The 22169-nt window shown below is 43.7% G+C and overlaps 1 protein-coding gene across 1 annotated transcript in view; it reads left to right on the forward strand.

Moving 5' to 3' along the window:
* Nucleotides 1-3219: 3219 nt before the first annotated feature.
* Nucleotides 3220-22169, forward strand: part of CCDC134 (coiled-coil domain containing 134) — a 62436-nt gene continuing 43486 nt past the window's right edge. Inside the window, exon 1 of the mRNA XM_075833606.1 lies at nucleotides 3220-3360. The gene's annotated coding sequence lies outside the window, so the exon portion shown is untranslated. The remainder of the gene's footprint in view (nucleotides 3361-22169) is intronic.

The raw sequence follows: 22169 nt of genomic DNA on the forward strand, positions 1-22169 counted from the left end.
TGCACCACTATTTGGTGCGGTTTTGCGGGCAGAATTCCCTGCGGCTACCGGGGCGGATAAGCTGTGGAGTTTTACTCAGCATATCCGCCTAGTGTGTTCCTACCCTTATGATGTCGCTCCTGGAGCTGCTGCCGGTCTCTAAATAGGCAGTTGGTACAGTAGAATTTGGAATTACTTTTTTTTGTGAACAGCTTAAAAAAATACAAAACTTTTGTGTTAGGGCCTGTTCACATCACCGTTCGCTTCCGTTCCGGGGTTCCGTCTGAGGTTTCCGTCGGGTGAACCCCGCAACGGAAAGTGAAAGTGACAGCACAGCTTCCGTTTCCGTCACCATTAGCGCAGTCGACTACGCTATTGATTCCGTCCGAAAACCAGCCGGAATGGTGACGAACGGAAACCATTAGCGATGTTTCCGTCACCATTGAGGTCAATGGTGACTGAAACGGAAGCTGTGCTGTCACTTTCACTTTCCGTTGCAGGGTTCATCCGACGGAAACCTCAGACGGAACCCAGGGAACGGAAGCGAACGGTGATGTGAACAGGCCCTAACACAAAAGTTTTGTATTTTTTTAAGCTGGTTCACAAAAAAAAATAATTCCAAATTCTACTGGACGAACTGCCTATTTAGAGACAAGCAGCAGCTCCAGGAGCGACATCATTAGGAACACACTAGGCGGATATGCTGAGTAAAACAGCTTATCCGCCCCGGTAGCCGCAGGGAATTCTGACAGCAAAACCGCACCAAATAGTGGCTCAGGTTTCGTGAGGCATGTCCGCTGCGGGAATCCTGCAGGGAAAAAAAAGTTTAGACTTTCCCCGGCCGTAGTCCTGGTGACGCATCTCTCTCTTCTGAACGTAGCCCCGCCTGCTGGGGTGACGCTGCAGACCATGTGTCCGCTGCAGCAGTCACATGGGATGAAACGTCATGACAGGAGGCCGGGCTGAGCTAAGAATAGAGGATCGTGTCACCAGGACTACGGCTGGGGTAAGTCTAAACTTTTTTATCAATTTAAAAAAGTACCTTTTTTTTTTCTCATTTGTGATTTTTGCGGCAGAACCGCAGCATTTACGCAACAGAGAAGCAGCGATTCTGCAGCATAAATTGACATGCTGCGGCTTAAAAAGCCACAATGCAGGTCAATTTTTTTTGCAGCGTGTGAATGAGATTTGTTCAAATCTGCGACTGTAATACGCTGCGGATGTTCCACAATAAAATGTGTTGCATAAAATCCGCAGTGTTCACGCCTAGTGTGTTCCTACCCTAAGGCCGGAATTACACAAGCGTGCGCTTTTTGCGCGCGCAAAAAACGTGGCATTTTGCGCATGCTAAAGGTCCATAACAGCTCCGTGTGGCAGCAGCGTATGATGCACGGCTGCGTGATTTTCGCGCAGCCACCATCATTATGTCACTCTGTTTGTAGCACGTGGTGCTTTTCTGTTTTCATTGATAGTTTATACTGCTGCGGAAGTGCTGGGCGTGATTTTCATGCACCCATTGACTTCAATGGGTGCGTGATGCGTGAACAATGCACAAATATAGGACGTCGTGAGTTTTACGCAGCGGACACACGCTGCATGAAACTCACGGACAGTCTGCACGGCCCCATAGAGTAACATAGGTCCGTGCGAGGCGTGTGAAAATCACGCACGTTGCACGGACGTATTACACGTTCGTCTGAATAAGCCCTAACAATAAGGCCCAGTTCACAGAGTTTTTGGGCCTTGATATTGACTCGGACACTGCGTCAGAATCAGCACCAAACAACTTCCAAAACCGCATCCCATTGATTTAATCTGAAATCAATGGGAGCCAGTCATGGAAAAAAGAAAAAGCAGCACGTCCTTTCTTTCCGCTGTTCCGCCACTGACCTCCCATCGAAATCAATGGGAGGCAGAAAATGCATTTTTCGCTGCGTTTTTTGTCTGCTGTCCTCAATCGCCGCGAGCAAAAAACGCAGCAAAAAAACGCAGCAAGATAGTGTGGGCAGGTCAAAATCTGCCTCAAAATTCTGTAAGGAATTTTGAGGCAGATTGTTTTCTGCCTGCAAAATACTCTGTGTGAACAGGGCCATACTTAAACAGCACTTTGAGACACTTTTCTCACTGTGTCAGAAGAGCTGCTGGCTCCCACTCCAGTCCTCTTCAGGCAATGTCTTCCAGGCGATGTCTTCGGTCCAGACGTCCAGTCCTTCACCTCTAGCCAGGCTCCAGGTAAGTTCTGTCCATGTGTGTCCGCGGCTGCGCGCGCTTCGCGCTGCGCTCGCGAGTGCGCACGCGCGGGAGTTTCCTTGTGTGCACGATCGGTCACGCGCGCGGGCGGTTAGACGGCCCCCATGACGAGAGGGGGGGGGGGGGCTGCAGCTCACGACATTCTGTGGTGAAAAAAACAGGCCCCATTGCAGGGGCCCATTTTTTTCTACCAAAGGCAAGACGCGGCAGTTGCCGGGCCCCCCTTTCAATTAAGTTTGGCCGGGCCCCTCACACCAGTACCCCTAATACCCCCCTGATGGCGGCCCTGTAGATTCTACACACTCTGCTCTGCTGCATGCAGATTCTACACACTGCTCTGCTGCATGCAGGGTCTACACACTGCGCTGCTACATGCAGATGCTACTCTGCTCTATGCAGATTCTACACACTCTGCTCTGTTGCATGCAGATTCTACACACTCTGCTCTGCCTCTGCTGCATGCAGATTCTACACACTCTGCTCTGCTGCAGGTGTCTAACATATACAGAAAACTCCCATGTACAACAATGACAATAAATCCCTGCAGACTGCATTGAACCGTTCTCCTGAGGCTCACGTCACACAAGGCCTAGGGTATGTGCACACACACTAATTACGTCCGTAATTGTCGGACGTATTTCGGCCGCAAGTCCCGGACCGAACTCAGTGCAGGGAGCCGGGCTCCTAGCATCATAGTTATGTACGATGCTAGGAGTCCCTGCCTCTCTGCAGGACAACTGTCCCGTACTGTAATCATGTTTTCAGTACGGGACAGTTGTCCTGCAGCGAGGCAGGGACTCCTAGCATCGTACATAACTATGATGCTAGGAGCCCGGCTCCCTGCACTGTGTTCGGTCCGGTACTTGCGGCCGAAATACGTCCGTCAATTACGGACGTAATTAGTGTGTGTGCACATACTCTTTTTGCCGGCGTGGTGACACTTCACGTAGAAAACTCTTGAGACGCCCAACCCGGAGTCTGACTCCTCCCCGACATGTGACTGATCACATGGTCATGACGTCGTCAGGTCCTTTGGCTTACTAGGATCTAGTATCTTCCCTACCCCTGGAAACAAGCAGCATGACAGCCCATAGGGAGTGAAGCAGCCACACTAGTCCCGGCAGCAGAAAGGTCAGTAAAGTGCACGGTCCGCATGAAGAATGACGTCTGTACGGCAGGTGCAGGGCGAGCACACAGTTCTTAGAAATACGGATGTGGCGTCTGCTGAGCCTGGAAGGAACATATAGACTTGCATTCTCTATACGGATCAATGACACGTTGTGCTCTATGCCGTTTGGGAATAAGTATATATTCAGAAGATGATGACATATGAGAGTCCGGTAGCTGGGGCCCCCTTTGAGGTTCCCAATAAAGGGGTCCTTGTATACTGGTAGACACCTTCAGTTCTTCATTACAACAGCATGAAAACCTATCATTTCAACACAGCAGGGACAATATGGTGCAATTTACGAAGACTGGAAATTTTATTTATTTTATAAGCCAGTCTTAATAGAAAGAAAAGTTGGATTAAACTGTGACACATTTATTAAGAGGCAAAAGCCTCTTAATAAATGTCTTGCATCTTTCAGTCAGTCGGGCATGCGCCATACATCCCCCCCCCCTCCCTACAGCCCAAAAAAGACCCCACATACTCCTCTTCTGCTCCATTCACTCCAGCGTGGCTCGTACAAGGTACTGATGGCGATTTAGCGTCAGGGCCCTACGTGCAATGAAGCACTCCACTTCATCAGTGCTGCGTCACATACAACCTCCTGACGCTGCCTGACATACGCACGTTTTATGAGCCACGTCCTGTCATGCTAAGGGAGCCGGACGGGACCCAGAAGACAAGTGAGATGGGCATAATCTTTACACTATATTTTATGCCAGTTTTTTACTCTAAATTATAATTTGTTTGTTTGGTTGATGTGGCCATGCCCCTTTTTCTGAGACAACATCCCCTTTCCACAAAAGTGGCGAGGGTGTGGTCAAAAAGTCATGAGTTGCAATTTGAAACTCAAATTTTGGGCCCATTTGCAACTTTTCTACTCCAGAATACTGGTGTAGAAAGGTCGATAAATTACCCCCATGTGCTGAATACACAATAAAAGTTATCACTAATAGAAAATTAACCATACCAAAATCATAAAAATAAATGCACAATAAAATTGAAAACCTACAGGGCAAAGTGATTACAATCACAACTCAAGAGGTAAAAACAACTCCGGCGGGGCCCTATAGTGGGAATAGCGTAATAATACAAGTTGAATAGAGTAAAAGTAATATTTTATATATATTATATATATATACTCCAGATCTGCCTATTTTTGTTCAAGTTGAATAGAGTGGACCGCTGTACTGCAAAGTGTTCCTCTACTTATTGGGAATGTCTCAAGTAAAAGATGTGGCCAGTGGTGTCATAAAGCCGCACTTCAATACTTGTTAATGTAGCTGAAACATTACTGTCGTACGTTGAATTTGGGCACAAGGGCTCGTCTCCCCATATAGGAGATAGCTGGCTTGTTACGCTCACAGTACAGTACAGAAAAGTAGCATCAAAAAGTAAATCCCCCCCCCCCCCCCAATATGTCTATAAAATACTGATATAAACACATCTGCAGCATTACTGTGAACAGTAACGTGATCATAATAAGACACCACAACCTGTACAGGCTCCTCCAGCTTAAAAAAAAGTCAAGGATGACTAATATTTTTAAAGGACATGGGGAAAAAAAAAAATTGTCAATTTTTTCCCAACCCACAGAAAACACCGCCAGGAAAGTCACATAGAGGGCATAGAAGTCTAGGACATGCTGTGAGTTTTTCACACGCTCCGTAAAAAAACCAGATGTGTGAATAGCTCCATTGACTTGTATGGGTCAGTGTGAAACGGACGAGAAATACTTTCATGAAAATAAGGCCTTAGAAACATTATTCTTGGACTCTGCTATGTCCATTCACATGTTGCGGTTAATCTGCGGTTCGAACCGCATAAAAAAAAGTATCTCAAAATCTCACGTGTTTTTACCACGATTTGGTGCATTTTTTTATGGTTCTAACCGCAGCTCAACCGCATTGTGTGAATGGACTTAAAAATGTTGACCCAATTCCATAAAAAATTCCTATTGGACAACATTTCTTAAATGGCACAAAAATAAAAGGAATGAGACAATATCCGATGTTGAAGCTGGGAGGACAGAAAATATTGAAACACATTTGGTAGTGAAAGCCCCCCTACAAAAATAGGCGCTGTCAAATCTATTTGTTTTTTCTAGGTTTCCGACCGTTGAGTGTGTTTTCAGAGAGCTTAAAAATCTTCTCCCCAAACGCAGCGGGGAATTAGAAAACAGATCTAGAATTTGTCTGCACACTGTTATTTTGTGCCTAATGCTATACTTGGTATGATTTACTAAACTGCGTGCATTATGTTAGATGCTTGTGAGGTAATATTACTGGAATAGGCAGCTGTCACCTGCAGACAACTCTAAACTTAGACATGAACACCCACATGAAGATTTTCGCAATCACTAATTACCGTGGTTTGCCAAGTATTGCTTTGAGATTTTTTTTCACACTTAGGATATATTCTGTTTAAAGGTCTAGTATTTAGTGGGGTGCACTGGGCTCGTGTCCCCCACTATTATTACCTCCTTTTATTAGGGTCACTAGGGTTATGCCTAGCTGCCCTACCTTTTCCCTTGTATTTCCCTTGTATTCGCTTTCTATTGGCCTTATTATCTAACTGTCTGTGCGCTAGGGTTGTCACAATGCCAGAATTTGAACTTCGATACCAATACTTTGTGCAGTATTGCGATTTCTCGATACCAAAACGATACTTTGTCAACAATAAAAAAATAAGTTCTTCCCTTTTCTGATGTGAGGCACGTGGTGTGATGAATTTTGAACCTCCATGTGCCTCACATTAAGGCTGGATTCACACGAGCGTGGCGTTTTTGCGGACGCAAAAACGCGGCGTTTTGCGCGCGCAAAAACCACTTGACAGCTCCGTGTGTCATCAGTGTATGATGCGCGGCTGCGTGATTTTCACGCAGCCGCCATCATAGAGATGAGGCTAGTCGACGGCCGTAAATAGTCACTGTCCAGGGTGCTGAAAGAGTTAACTGATCGGCAGTAACTCTTTCAGCACCCTCGACAGTGAATTCCGATCACAATATCGAGCAACCTGTTAAAAAAAAAAAAAGACATTCGTACTTACCGAGAACTTCCCTCCCGGCCGTTGCCTTGGTGACGCGTCCCTCTCCTGACATCTGGCCCCACCTCCCTGGATGACGCAGCAGTCCATGTGACCGCTGCAGCCTGTGATTGGCCTGTGATTCGCTGGAGCTGTCACTTGGACTGAATTGTCAACCCGGGAGGTCAGATTGGAGGAAGAAGCAGGGAGTTATCGGTAAGTCAGAACTTCTTTTTTTTTTTTTACACGTTCATGTATATTGTGATCGGAAGTCACTGTCCAGGGTGCTGAAACAGTTTAACTCTTTCAGCACCCTGGACAGTGACTATCTCCTGACGTCGCGTTCCGGAATTTTTTTTGCTGGGTTCGGTCAAAACGAGCTCGGCCGAACCCGGTGAAGTTCGGCTCGGTTGTCCGGGGTCGCTCATCTCAAAGACACTCCGTTTGGATGTTTGTAAACAGAAAAGCACGTGGTGCTTTTCTGTTTATATTCAGAGTTTGACAGCTCTTGCGCGAATCACGCAGTTCGCACGGAAGTGCTTCCGTGCGGCATGCATGGTTTTCACGCACCCATTGACTTCAATGGGTGCGTGATGTGCGCAAAGCGCCGAAAGAACGGACATGTCGTGACTTTTTTTCAGCGGACTCCCGCTGAGTAAAAATCACGCACATGTCCGCACGGCCCCATAGACTAATATAGGTCCGTGCAACGCGCGTGCAAATCACGGACGTGATTCCCGTTCGTCTGAATAAAGCCTAATAGTAATTTACTCCATCATGTTTCTCAGTCATAATGGACAACATTGGGTTAATGTGTGAGATACATTATGCAGTTAATTACTATTAATGTGAGGCACATGGAGGTTCAAAATTCAGAATACCTCGTGCCTCACAAGTGACAGAGCAGTCTTTGTTTTTAAAATTTTATTTACAGCGTATACATGATAAATGACGCTATCAATTTTAATGTGCAGGTTATTACGGTCGCGATGATACCAAATATGTGTGTATTATTTTATGTATTGAGACTTTTTTATTTTAATCTTTGTGTTTTTTAGTTGTTTTTTTATTAAACATTTTTTTTACTTTTTCTATTTTTAAACTTTAATGTACTGGCATATATCTATATGCCAGTACGTTATCCTGTGTACTGTAAGTACACAGGTGGTTGTTAGGACATACCTAAGTATGCCCTAACAGGCAATATGGTCAGACAGCCCCGGGGTCCTTCACTGGACCCTGGGCTGTCTGCCCATATATGGTATTTCCCTCAATCAAAGGGGTATCCCCCCTTCTCATTTTCCCCTTGAATGCTGTGGTCCGCTTTGATCAGGGGGCATTCAAGGGGATAGCGGCAATCAGAGGTTTCTCTGATCTCTGCCGTTAGAGCAAGGCTGCGACTGTGTATTACAGCCATTTCCCCTTTCCTAATCCTGTGCGCACTCTTGTGCCCTCGTGGTCATCGTGATATGATGCAGCTGGCGCCGCTGCTCTTTAGTGCAGCATCGGCCACATCACACCTTGCTATTGACTAAATTCACATGTTACAATAGTAAGCTGCGCTTAGTATCCAAATACATGACTTAATGGTATTGAACCATTTGTGGGTGCACGGCATAGAAATAGTATCGAAATTTCGATGCATTGTGCAACCCTAGTGTGCGCGGTGATTCTTGACACAAGTGTATAATAAAGTAAGGTTTATTACTAACCCAAAATCACACTCCGTTTTAAAACACAGTATACACAAAATGTATATAATCCCGGTATATTACAATCCTATCCTAGTACCCAACCACGTACCTAAATACACATATGTAATGCAATACACTCACGCTTCTGTGACCCTCCCCCACCTGGCTATAACTGTCCCTGTAACTAAGGGGTTAATACAATAAAGGGCTGTAGGGAAAGAGAAGGTTTGTGGGATATGGATGTGGGCTAAGGGCTAGGGTTATAGCATGGCAATAATGGGTTGTTGTAGTGCAGAGTTAGGATAGGGTTAAATGCAGTGGGAAGGAGCTGCAGGGGTTAATCTATTGCTGGGGAAGGATGCAGCCGCTTAAGTAGTTATGGTAGGGAAGGGTTAGATCCTGTTCACACAGTTTTTTTGGAGCAGAAACCGCGCCAAAAAATGAAAAAGTACGCCTCCCATTGATTTCAATGGGAGGCGGAGACGTTTTTTTCTCGCAAGCAGAAGAAAACGCTTGCGGGAAAAAAGCGTCATGCCCTTTCTTCGAGAGAGAGAAAGCGGTTTTCGCTGTGTTTTTTGCCCGCGACGCTCAATGGCCGCGGCCGAAAAACGCGGCAAAGAGAGTGCAGGCAGATTTTTCTGCCTTCAAAACACTCTGTGTGAACAGGGCCTTAGGGTTAGGCCCTAAGGGTATGTTCACACGCTTAGCAAAAAAGTCTGAAAATACGGAGCTGTTTTCAAGGGAAAACACCTCCTGATTTCCAGAAGTTTTTCGCTGCATTTTTTTTTTTACGGCCGTTTTTGGAGCTGTTTTTCTATAGAGTCAATGAAAAACATCTCCAAGAAGTGACATGCACTTCTTTTTGCGCGGCCGTTTTTCAAAACAGCCGCGTAAAAAAACGCCCCATCGGAACAGAATGCCGTTTTTCCCATTGAAATCAATGGGCAGATGTTTGGAGGCGTTCTGCTTCCGATTCTTTGGCCGTGTGAACATACCCTTAAACTGTTAGTCTTGTAGCTTATTGGTGGCTTCAATGGTTGGTGTTGCTGGAGCCTCTTTTGAAGGCAGGTCTTCTTTAGTGGTATCCAGCTTCTCAGGTGGGGGCTGATGTGCAGGTCTCCTCATGCAGGGGGGGGTTTCATGAGTTCACTAGAACTCGGCTGTTTAAGCCCAGTGCGTGCACTCCTGTATGACATCAATGTGTCAAACTCATGCTTGTGCAGGAAGAGGGGGGGGGGGGCAGGCCGTGGGAATACATCCTTTTGTCACCTGGCCGTTTATTCTCCGCTGCAGTGAAAGTGACTAAATAAGGCCCCATACACACGACCGTAAAAAACCTCAGTTTTTGCGGACTGCAATTGTGGTCCGCAAAAACCGACCCATTCACTTCCATTGAGCGCGGACACCTTTCCGTATCGCTACGTATCTCCGTTCCGCAGAACTGTGCCGGGAATTGTGGAGCATGTCCGTTCTTGGTCCGCAATTGCGGCACGGACTCTTCCATAGAAGTCTATGGTGGAAGCCAAAATTGCGTATGGCTACGGAGGTGCGTCCTGTATATGCGGATGACTATCCGTATTTGCGAAGTGTTGCTAAGCGACACAGAGGATTTCCCATCAACCAGGCCTCCTATTTTTTTTGCGGATCCGTATAAACGGATGCAATACGGACTGTATTTGCGGATACCATTCAGCAGAAATGGGTATGTTGCTGATGACTATAAAGCAATACGGAACCGTATTTATGGTCCGTATTTGCGATACGGTCGTGTGCATGTTGCCTAAAACTTGACATGGCAGCTGGCTGTGTCTTGTCCTATGTCCTGAGGCACTTTCTCACAGGTATATGTGTGAATACACACCTAAGTCTGATGGAACGATAGAGATATACTAGTCCTCAATGAATTTCGAATATCAAAAAGTAAAGTTCGTGTGAGAGCTCAGCTGCTTCGTTTCTGTACGGCTTTTTCCGGAAAGTCGATGTATCGGAGTACGGACTCATAGACTTTCTATTGAGTCCGTACACCGATACATTTATTTCCGAAAAAAGCCGAACAGAAACGAAGCAGCTGAGCCCTCACACGACTCTTCAGCTTCTTCGTTCTAGCGATTGGTGGGGGTCCCCGTGCTCGGATCCCCACCAATACAAACTTCTGACATGTCACTATGACATGTCAGAAGTTTGTCAAACGTTTAGCTACACTTTAAAATAAAAAAATGCTGGAAATAGATCACTCTGTGTGTAATGAATCCATAGAATATGTGAGTTTCACTTTTTGAATTGAATTACTGAAATAAATTAACTTTATGATACTCTAATTCATTGAGAAGGACTAGTATCTCTCTCTTTCTCTCTTTCTCTCTTTCTCTCTCTCTCTCTCTCTCTCTCTCTCTCTCTCTCTCTCTCTCTCTCTCTCTCTCTCTCTCTCTCTCTCTCTCTCTCTCTCTCTCTCTCTCTCTCTCTCTCTCTCTCTCTCTCTCTCTCTCTCTCTCTCTCTCTCTCTCTCTCTCTCTCTCTCTCTCTCTCTCTCTCTCTCTCTCTCTCTCTCTCTCTCTCTCTCTCTCTCTCTCTCTCTCTCTCTCTCTCTCTCTCTCTCTCTCTCTCTCTCTCTTTCGTTTTATCTTTCTCTCGATATATATATAAAACACTTCGCTTTACATATTTAAACGGTGCAATCAGGTGGCGTCTTGTTTTTACCACGACTGCAGCGAAAACGCATCAAATTGCAACTGCGTTTTCACGGCAGTTGCTCTAAAAAAGCAACTTAACAACACCATTTGAATATACTCTTAGGGTAAGGACACACCTAGTGGCCGCTGTTCACTGAGGCCGAAAACCACATCGACTTGCTCAAATCGACCCAGTTTTCAGATGCTTGCTTGTTAAACGGGTTGTCCAGGATTAGTAAAACATGGCTGCTTTTCTTCCAAAAATGTTCATCAGCATGTTAACCCCTTAAAGAGGCTCTGTCACCACATTATAAGTGCCCTATCTCCTACATAAGGAGATCGGCGCTATAATGTAGGTGACAGCAGTGCTTTTTATTTAAGAAAAACGATCTATTTTCACCACTTTATTAGCGATTTTAGATTTATGCTAATGGATTGCTTAATGCCCAAGTGGGCGTGTTTTTACTTTGGTCAGCGTCATACACTCCCCTGTACAACGCCCACTTGGTCTAATCAGCATCATGCACTCCTCTCCATTCATTTAGTCAGCGCATAGGGATCCTGCTAGATCCTTATGTGCTGTCTTATACTAACACATTAATGATACTGAAGTATTTAGACAGTGAATAGACATTCCACGGGATGTCTATTCACAATCTCTGCACTTCGTTACTCTGTCTGTGGTAGTTACAGCAGAGGAAGCGTGATCTCGCGAGATCTCACTGTAAATGACAGGTTACAACGAGATCACGCTTCCTCTGCTGTAACTACCATAGGAACAGTAACGAAGTGCAGAGATTGTGAATAGACATCCCGTGGAATGTCACTGTCTAAAACTTCAGTATTGTTAATGTGTTAGTATAAGACCGCACATAGAGATCTAAAAGGATCCCTATGCGCTGAGTAAATGAATGGAGAGGAGTGCATGATGCTGATAGGTCAGCGTCATACACTCCCCTGTACAACGCCCACTTGGTCTAAAGTAAGAATACGCCCGCTTGGGCATTAAGCAACTCATTAGCATAAATCTAAAATCGCTAATAAAGTGGTGAAAATAGTTTTTTTTTAAATAAAAAGCACTGCTATCATCTACATTATAGCGCCGATCTCCTTATGTAGGAGATAGGGCACTTATAATGTGGTGACAGAGCCTCTTTAACCCCTTCCCGCAAATCGGCGTTACTGAACGTCCTTTTTAGCGGTGCCTTCCCGCTAACAATCATAGTTGCACGGGACCCATCATAGCTGCCCCGTGTCGGCGATCGCTGTGGTTGGTCAGTCAAATGGGACAGACCAATCACAGCTGTCAATGACGAAACAGTGCCGTTTCCCGGCTCTGAGAAGCTCATTGCGTGTCAGATCTTCTCAGAGCCGGTCATCGGTGTACTGTTCTGTTCGTGTCAGAGTGTTTCTGACAGAAAAAACGGTTAAAAATAGAAAAATAACTCCTCTATACTCACCCTCCATGCCCTTCAGCTGATTCCTGCCTAGTGTGAAGGACCCTGTCAGATCTGTGGTCCCTGTCAGATCTGTGGTCCCTGTCAGATCTGTGGTCCCTGTCAGATCTGTGGTCCCTGTCAGTGTCCCTGTCAATTTTGTTTAAAAAGTTCCCCAATTTTACCCTATACTGACCCCTAGCCCCAGCGTCTGTCACTTGATAATCCTGCTTACCTGCTGACGTCCGTCACCTGCTGACTGTTTACTTGCGGTCTTCTGTCCCTACCTACTCCGGCCTCTCCTGAATTTTTAGGGAGTTTAGTTTTCTTGTTAAAAAAACCAAAAAAATAATTTAGCAATTGAAGGGAGTCTTGTTAGGGTTAGCGCTACTTTATATAGGCTCATTACCTGACCTCTGTGTCTTGTCACCACCTGTGACCTATACAGTGCGCTCCGTCCCGCTCCTGTATTTTTGGGGATCACTTTTTAGTTATATTGTTTTTAGGGAGTTTTATTAGTTATTATTATTAGTTATTATACACTGTACCATACCAATATGGCCCAGAGATTTTATAGTCCAGAGGAGGCGTATGCCATGTTATGCTCCGACACCGACTTTGCAAGTGAAGATGAGATGGAATTTGTTATTTCATCATCATCGAGCGAGTCTGATGAGCCCCCCGCACAGCGCAGAAGAGCAGTTGGTCCTGCGCAGCCGGATTCAAATGAGGCGATGTGGGTACCCGCTGTAAATTATACCCCTCAGGTTCCCAACTTTACTGCCTCCTCAGGGATCCAAGTAGAGACTGCGGGGTTCAGGGAATTAGATTTTTTTAATTTGTTCTTTTCTGAGGAATTTGTTTCTGCGATGGTCCAGCAGACCAATTTGTACGCAGAGCAGTTTATGGCCAGCAATCCCACCTCATATAATGCCAGAGTTCAAAGCTGGACCCCCACAGACCCAGTGGAACTCCGAAAATTTTGGGGCCTATTGTTAAATATGGGCCTCATAAAAAAAACACGTATCCGGGACTACTGGTCCTCTGATGTACTGTACAATACACCCCTCTACAGTACGGTGATGAGCAGAACACGTTTTGAGGCCCTGCTCAAGTTCTTACATTATAACGATAATTCCCGTTGCCCACCACCCCAGGACCCCCATTATGACAGGCTATATAAGATTAGGCCTGTCATCGACCACTGTAATACAAAATGTTCAGAAAATTACACCCCTGAAAAAAATATAGCGGTCGATGAATCCCTTGTAAATTTCAAAGGGAGGCTGCACTTCAGGCAATACCTCCCAAACAAAAGGGCCCGGTATGGCATAAAATTATACAAGGTGTGTGAGAGCGCCACCGGGTACACACACCGTTTTAAAATTTATGAGGGGAAAGATTCAAAAATTGAAACCCCAGACTGCCCCTCCTTTCTTGGTATCAGCGGCAAAATAGTTTGGGACCTGATACACCCTTTACTTGGTCAGGCGTGGACAATTATTATAACAGTCCCTTTCGTCCAGATCCACTGTGGCACAATCCAGAAGAATCAGAAGGGCCTTCCCAAATCCCTGCTGGAGCAGACGTTGTAGAAAGGGGAAAGTAGTGCCGTCTGCAGCAATAATCTGCTCTTTATTAAATTTAAGGACAAAAGGGATGTACACATATTGTCCACCATTCATAATGCTAGCAGCAGACCTATTCTAGTACGTGGATCCAGCAACCCAACCACCAAGCCTACCTGCATCCTGGACTATAATCGCTTCATGGGTGGGGTGGACCTATCGGATCAAGTGAGTACGTGGATCCAGCAACCCAACCACCAAGCCTACCTGCATCCTGGACTACAATCGCTTCATGGGTGGGGTGGACCTATCGGATCAAGTGATCAAACCATATAGTGCCATGCGTAAGAGCAAAACATGGTACAAAAAGCTGGTCGTCCACCGCACGCAAATTGCATTTTATAATGTGTTTGTGGTGTCCAGGTATGCAGGCAATCGTGAAACCTTCCTGCAATTCCAGGAGAAACAGAACCGATAAAAACAAGGTGACATATACGAAAACACAGAAAAAGGCCATACTTACAAATGGACACAGCCAGGTCAGAAACGCTGATGAAGGAGTGAGCAGGTGCTTTAAATAATAATAGCCACTCCCACTGGTCTTGAGGGGAGTGGTGTGTGTGGTGCATGGGATGTGTAGTAAGAAATAATAAATGAATAGTGTGTGTGCAAGTGTAATACTATGAGTGAAATATAGGGGGCAGTAATGAGTGAAGTGCCTCAATAGAAATAAATGGATAATGGGGTGTAAGTGTGTGAAACATGGAGGGATAGTGTGTACGTCATGAGGCACAACGTGTATAGCCAGGTAGAAGCCTATTTGTGACGCCTTGATAGTTCATAGAGCGGGCTACCCTGCTTGCTATGCCAAACAACAACACACCATGCTCTCCCAGCATCAAAGACCCGGCTGTGTCCAAGAGAAGCGAATATATGTAGTAATGAAAAATACCTGGGGTATTGGTAATCATCTTGGCCAAAAGGACGCAAGCTCGCAATCCACGACAAGGATCCCCAGACTTGCGAGTCCCAAACTCCTTAAAGAGGCTCTGTCACCAGATTTTGCAACCCCTATCTGCTATTGCAGCAGATAGGCGCTGCAATGTAGATTACAGTAACGTTTTTATTTTTAAAAAACGAGCATTTTTGGCCAAGTTATGACCATTTTTGTATTTATGCAAATGAGGCTTGCAAAAGTCCAAGTGGGCGTGTTTAAAGTAAAAGTCCAACTGGGCGTGTATTATGTGCGTACATCGGGGCGTTTTTACTACTTTTACTAGCTGGGCGTTCTGACGAGAAGTATCATCCACTTCTCTTCAGAATGCCCAGCTTCTGGCAATGCAGACACAGCGTGTTCTCGAGAGATCACGCTGTGACGTCACTCACAGGTCCTGCATCGTGTCGGACGAGCGAGGACACATCGGCACCAGAGGCTACAGTTGATTCTGCAGCAGCATCAGCGTTTGCAGGTAAGTCGATGTAGCTACTTACCTGCAAACGCTGATGCTGCTGCAGAATCAACTGTAGCCTCTGGTGCCGATGTGGCCGACACGATGCAGGACCTGGGGCAGGAAGTGAGTGACTTCACAGATCTGCACTGCCAGAAGCTGGGCGTTCTGAAGAGAAGTGGATGATACTTCTTCTCGTCAGAACGCCCAGCTAGTAAAAGTAGTAAAAACGCCCCGATGTACGCACATAGTACACGCCCAGTTGGACTTTTACTTTAAACACGCCCACTTGGAATTTTGCAAGCCTCATTTGCATAAATATAAAAATGGTCATAACTTGGCCAAAAATGCTCGTTTAAAAAAAATAAAAACGTTACTGTAATCTACATTGCAGCGCCGATCTGCTGCAATAGCAGATAGGGGTTGCAAAATCTGGTGACAGAGCCTCTTTAAATGGAACAGAGAGAAGGTCATAAAGGCTCTAATATTTGGAAACCCAGAAGGGGAGGGTACTGCAAGTAATGTGAATCGCATTATTCCAGGCTTCATTTTCCAACAGAAATACCCCCTACCGAGAAAAAAAGAAGACCCCCAAAAAAATGTAGGGTGTGTACAAGAAGAGGGATCAGAAGAGACACCACCTACCAATGTGATACCTGCCCCACAAAACCCGGCCTATGCATAAAAGAATGCTTCAGAATTTATCACACCTTATTAGAGTTTTCAATTATGTTTTATTCATCAGTCCCCTCTTTCTTCATATTGGCCATTATAAAGTAATTTCATTTATTTCCCATTTTCTGCCCGGTGACTAAAAATTTGAATAACCCCAAAACAAAACTACAAATTCTCACTATACCCCTAGATGAATACCTAGGGTGGTGTCGCCTTACAATTGGTCACGCAAAATTAGAATAACTGGTAAAACCTTAAAACAAAACTAAAAATTCTCACTATACCCCTAGATGAATACATTGGGGGTTGTAGTTTTTAAATGTTTGATTTTTTTTGTTCTGCCTGTTATGATAATGTCCTGCCATAAAAAGCAGTTATTTTCATTCTTAGTACTTTTTTACTTTTTGGTGAAACGGGCATAGCTCTTTTTATTTGGAGGGTATACGAGCTGTTCCTGATCAGTGCAGTTTGGGCTTGTTTTACGGTTTTGTGCAACTTGTTTTACCCGATAATACTGCTGGTAAAGCTGACGATAATTTGTGGATTAGTGATCCTTTACTGTATCTATACATACGGTGTTGGACACTGCGCCTTTATATATTCTGCAGGTGATTGGTTGTTTTGCGCACATTTCAGTTCCTACCTTGCCAGGCAGGGATCTGTTATGGAGTGCCAGCGTCACTTGGCACGTTTGTCCCTCATGTAGGGATTGATTGTGCTAATGAGACAACCAGTCATTTAAAAAATAAAATAAAATTATATAGCCCAATGGCTGTCCTTTTATTATGTGAACATTCTGAGTATTTGTTTGCTCCACTTTTCAAATATATTGCCTTTCACTTCAAGGCAGTTTCATATATTTTTTTAAATTTTTTCAATCTAACTTACTATATATCATAGTGAGATGCTGTTCTTAACTCTACGGACTGACACATTTGTTGGTCATATGCTTTTTTAGCACAAAATAGTTATTTGTACAGGCAAATGCAATGGTTTGGGACAAAAAAGACAACCTAAATAACACCTAAAACTTTGCGATCAACATGCTCAAAATACCCCTAGATAAATACCATAGGGGTGTAGTTTCCAAAATGGGGTCACTTTTGGGTGGTTTCCACTGTCCAGTACATTGCAAACTCGACATGGCACCAAAAATCATTCCAGTAAAATCTGCACTCCAAAATCCAAATGGTGCTCCTGCACGCTCTGGCGTGGGTCTAAACAGCAGTTTATTACCACATATGGGGTATTGTAGTAATCGGGAGTAATTGCTTTACAAATGTTGGGGTGTTTTTTCTCCTTTATTCCTTGTAAAAATTTTAAAATTCAATTTTTTCAGAAAAAAAGTAGATTTGCATCTTCACAGACTAATTCCAATAAATTTAGCAAAAAAACTGTTGGGTCAAAATTCTAACTATACCCCAAGAAAATTCCTTGAGGGGTGTAGTTTCCAAATGGGATAACTTTTGGGGGGTTTCCACTTTTTAGGTCCCTCCAATGCGATGCAAACATGACATGGCACTGAAAACCGTTCCAGCAAAATCTGCGCTCCAAAATCCAAATGGTGCTCCTTCACTTCTGAGCTCTGGCGTGGGTCTAAACTGTTTATCACCACATATGGGGTATTGCCGTGATCGGGAGAAATTGCTTTACAAATGTTGGGGTGCTTTTTCTCCTTTATTCCTTGTAAAAATTTGAAAATTCTATGTTTTTTTCAGAAAAAAAGTAGATTTGCATCTTCAATAAATTGAACAAAAAAACTGTTGGGTCAAAATGCTAACTATACCCCTAGAAAAATTCCTTGAGGGTGTAGTTTCCAAAATGGGGTAACTTTTGGGGGGTTTCCACTGTTTTGGCACCACAAGACCTCTTCAAGCCTGACATGGTGCCTAAAATATAGTCTAAAAAAAGGAGGCCCCAAAATCCTCTAGGTGATCCTTTGCTTCTGAGGCCTGCACTTCAGTCCAGTAGTGAACTAGGGCCACATGTGGGATATTTAAAAAAAAAAAAAGTAGAATCTGGGCAATAAATATTGAGTTGCGTTTCTTGGGTAAATCCTTCTGTGTTACAGAAAAAAATGTAATACAAATTAATTTTGGCAAAAAATATGAAATTTGTAAATTTCACCTCTAATTTGCTTTAATTCCTGTGAAACGCCTAAACGGTTAATGCACTTTCTGAATGCTGTTTTGAATACTTTGAGGGGTGCAGTTTTCAAAATGGGGTGATTTATGGGGACTTTCTAATTAAGGCCCTCAGTTCTGAAGTGGTCCCTGAAAAAATAGTCTTTTTGACATTTTCTGGAAAATGTGGGAAATTGCTGCAAAAGTTCTATGTCTTGTAACGTCCTAGAAAAATAAAAGAACGTTAAAAAAATGATGCAAACATAAAGTAGACATATGGGATATGTGAAATAGTATTACCACACAAAATAGCTACTATCTGTTTTATAAGCAGATACATTTAAATTGAGAAAAATGCAAATTTTTGAAAATTCTCAAAATGTTGGTGTTTTTCACAACTAAATCTTAAATTTATGGCCCAAATTTTTTCACTAACATAAAGTACAATATGTCACGATAAAACAATCTCAGAACCGCTTGGATGGGTAAAAGCATTCCAGAGTTATTACCATATAAAGTGACACATGTCAGATTTGAAAAAATGGGCCTGGTCCTCAAGGCCAAAATGAGCTTGGTCCTGAAGGGGTTAAGGACATGGACTAGTTTGCACGTTCAGGACGCAGCTCCATTTTTCAAATCTGATGTTTCCTTTTATGTGGCAATAACTTTGGAATGCTTTTACATATCCAAGCGATTCTGAGACTGTTTTCTCGTGACACATTATACTTTAAGTTAGTGGTAAAATTTTGTCACTATATTCAGTATTTCATTTTGAAGAAACACCAAAATTTAGAGAGAAACTGCAAAATCTAGCATTTTTCTAAATGTAAATGTATCTGCTGTGGTATAATATATCTTGAAAGACAGATAGTTATACCGCACAAAATAAATGCTAATTAACATCTCCCATATGTCTACTTTAGATTGGCATTGTTTTTTTTAACATCCTTTTTATTTTTCTAGGACGTTACAAGGCTTAGAACTTTAGTAGAAAATTCTCACATTTTCAAGAAAATTTTAAAAGGCTATTTTTACAGGGACGAGTTCAGTTGTGGAGTGGTTTTGAGGGGCCCATACAATGCAAACCCCCATAAATCGCCCCATTTTAAAAACTCTACCCCTCAAAGTATTCAAAACAGCATTTAGAAAGTTTATTAACCCTTTAGGCGTTTCACAAGAATTACAGCAAAGTAGGGATGAAATGTACAAATTTCATTTTTTTTTATGCAGAAATTCATTTTTAATCCTTTTTTTTTTTCTTTCTGTAACACAGAAGGTTTTACCAGAAAAATGCAACTCAATATTTATTGCCCGGATTCTGCAGTTTTTAGAAATATCCCTCATGTGGCCCTAGTTTGCTAATTCGCTGAAATACAGACCTCCGAAGCAAAGGAGCACCTACAGGATTTTGGGGCCTTCTTTTTATTCGAATATATTTTAGGCACCATGTCCGGTTTAAAGTGGTCTTGTGATGCCAAAACAGTGGATAACCATCCAAAAAAGACACCATTTGGCAAACTACACCCCTCAAGGAATTTATCAAGGGGTATAGTGGGCATTTTGACCACACAGTTTTTTTTGCTGAATTTAGTGGAATGAAGCCATAAGGGAGAAAAATCTCTTCAACATTTGAAATTCTCCAGATTACAGCAATACCCCCAAACTGCTGTTTGGACACACGGCAGGTCACAGAAAGGAAGGAGAACCATTTGGCTTCTTGAGCTCAAGTTTTGCTGCAATGATTTTTGGGTGCCATGTCACATTAGCAAAGCCCCTGAGGGACCAAATCAGTGGAAACCCCCCAAAAGTGACCCCATTTGGGAAACTACACCCCTCAAGGAAATTATCAAGGGCTATAGTGGGCATTTTGGCCCCACAGTTTTTTTGCTGAATTTAGTGGATTGAAGCCATGAAAATCTAAATTTTTTTCCAATAAAACTTTTCTATTTATACAAGGCATAAAGGAGAAAAAACTCCACAAAATATTTGAAAATAAATTTCTCCCGATTACAGCAATACCCCATAAGTGGTTATAAACTGCTGTTGGGACACACGGCAGGGGTCAAAAGGGAAGGATCACCATTTGGAGCTCAAATTTAGCTGAAATGGTTTTCGGGTGTCAGGTTTGCAAAGTGCCTGCGGGGCCAAAACAGTAGGAACCCACCCAAAAGTGTACCCATTTGGGAAACGACACCTCTTAAGGAATCTATCTAGGGGTATAGTAAGCATTTAGACCCCACTGGTCTTTTGCAGGATTTATTGGAATTAGGCCGTAATTTTCACAAGGGATAAAGGAGAAAAAGCACCCCAACATTTGTAAAGCAATTTCTCCGGAGTACGGAAATACCCCACATGTGGTCATAAACTGCTGTTTGGACACACGGCAGGGCTCAGAAAGGCAGGAGCACTATTTGGCATGCAGATTTTGCCGGACTGGTTTTTGGGTGCTATGTCGCATTTGCAAAACCCTAAGGTACCAGTGTACAGTGGCAGTCCCCAAGAAGTGACCCCATTTTTGAAACTTCACCCCTCAAGGCATTTAACATTTGCCTGGACATATGACGCGGCTCAGAAGTGAAGAGCAACATGCGCATTTGAGGTCTGTTTTGGTGATTTTCACAGCATTGGCCCTTAATTGCAGGGCTCTTGAGGTCAAATAGTAAAACAAACCCCCGAGTAGTGACCCCTATTTTGGAAACTACACCCCTTGAGGCAGTTTAAGAGGTGTAGTGAGCATTTTGCTCCCACAGGTGTTTTTCCATTAGTAATTAATGCGCAGCTGATGGTGCAAAGTGAAAATTGCAATTTTCCCCATATATACCATTTTAGTGCACAATATGTTGTGCCCAGTTTGTGCCACCGAAGACAGTAGTAGTTGTTCTTTTTGGGGTTTTGCTGGTATTTCAGTTTATAATGTGGGGGCATATGTAAGCTGTGTGGAGTACATCAGGGCATAATAAGGGTATGTTCACATACAGTGTTTTCAGGCGTATTTTGGGGCGTTTACACCTTGAAAAACGCCTGAAAAAAACAGAAGCTGAACGCCTACAAACATCTACCCATTGAAATGAATGGGAAAAACAGCATTTAGTTCATACGGGGCGTCTTTTTACGCCTCTGTTTTAAAAAACGGAGCGTAAAAAATGCTTCGTAAAAAGAAGTAGCATGTCCCTTCTTAAGGCTATGTTCACACGGAGTATTTTGACAAGTTTTTTGACGCGGAAAGCGCGTCGCAAAAACGACCCGAAAATGCCTTCCATTGATTTCAATCGGAGGCGTCGGCGTCTTTTTCTCGCGAGCAGTAAAACTGCCTCGCGGGAAAAAGAAGCGACATGCCCTATCTTCGGGCGCTTCCGCCTCTGACCTCCCATTGACTTCAATGAGAGTCAGAGAAAGCGTATTTTGCGGTGTTTTATGCCCGCGGCGCTCAATGGCCGCTGGCGAAAAACGCAGCGAAAATCGGCGTGCAGGGAGAGGAAAATCTGCCTCAAACTTCCAAACGGAATTTTGAGGCAGATATTCCTCCTGCAAAATACTCTGTGTGAACATAGCCTAAAGGTGTTTTTTGGAGCTGATTTTCCATTAAACACTATGAAAACACCTCAAAACACGCCTGAAAAGGAGCTTCAAACTAAGGCTGGACACACAAAAAATGGGCTCATATGGCAATTATAATAGGGGGCTAGGTGCAATGTGGTTAAAGCATCCTCCCTAAATACCAAGAAAAGGCAACTCCTATGGATTCATATATAAACAGAAGGAGATCAAGGAGCTGGATAGCCAAATATAGTAAAATTAAATACCTTTATTAACACATAAATACATATAAAATGTTAAAAAATACAAAAGGACAAAAGGACTCTGTAGTTCCAAAACCGCACAACAGGGGAGACTCCCAGAAGTAATCCAGGGCAAGATGAACAAACAATCTAGGTACAAAGTATGAGACAAGGGCACAATGTCAACCTTCACATACAAAGAACAGGGTGAAGAGTGGAGATGAATCACCTGAAAAACATGTCCACAGACTGAAAAATTAGCCACCACCCCTCTATTTAAAAAGTCGTCTTACCCATAGTGAATGGACCGAGAGAGTCAATCAAGTGTGCTGTTTAACCCCAACGTGCGTTTCGCG

This window comes from Rhinoderma darwinii, chromosome 7 (genome assembly GCF_050947455.1).
Source record: "Rhinoderma darwinii isolate aRhiDar2 chromosome 7, aRhiDar2.hap1, whole genome shotgun sequence".
Lineage (NCBI taxonomy): Eukaryota > Metazoa > Chordata > Amphibia > Anura > Rhinodermatidae > Rhinoderma > Rhinoderma darwinii.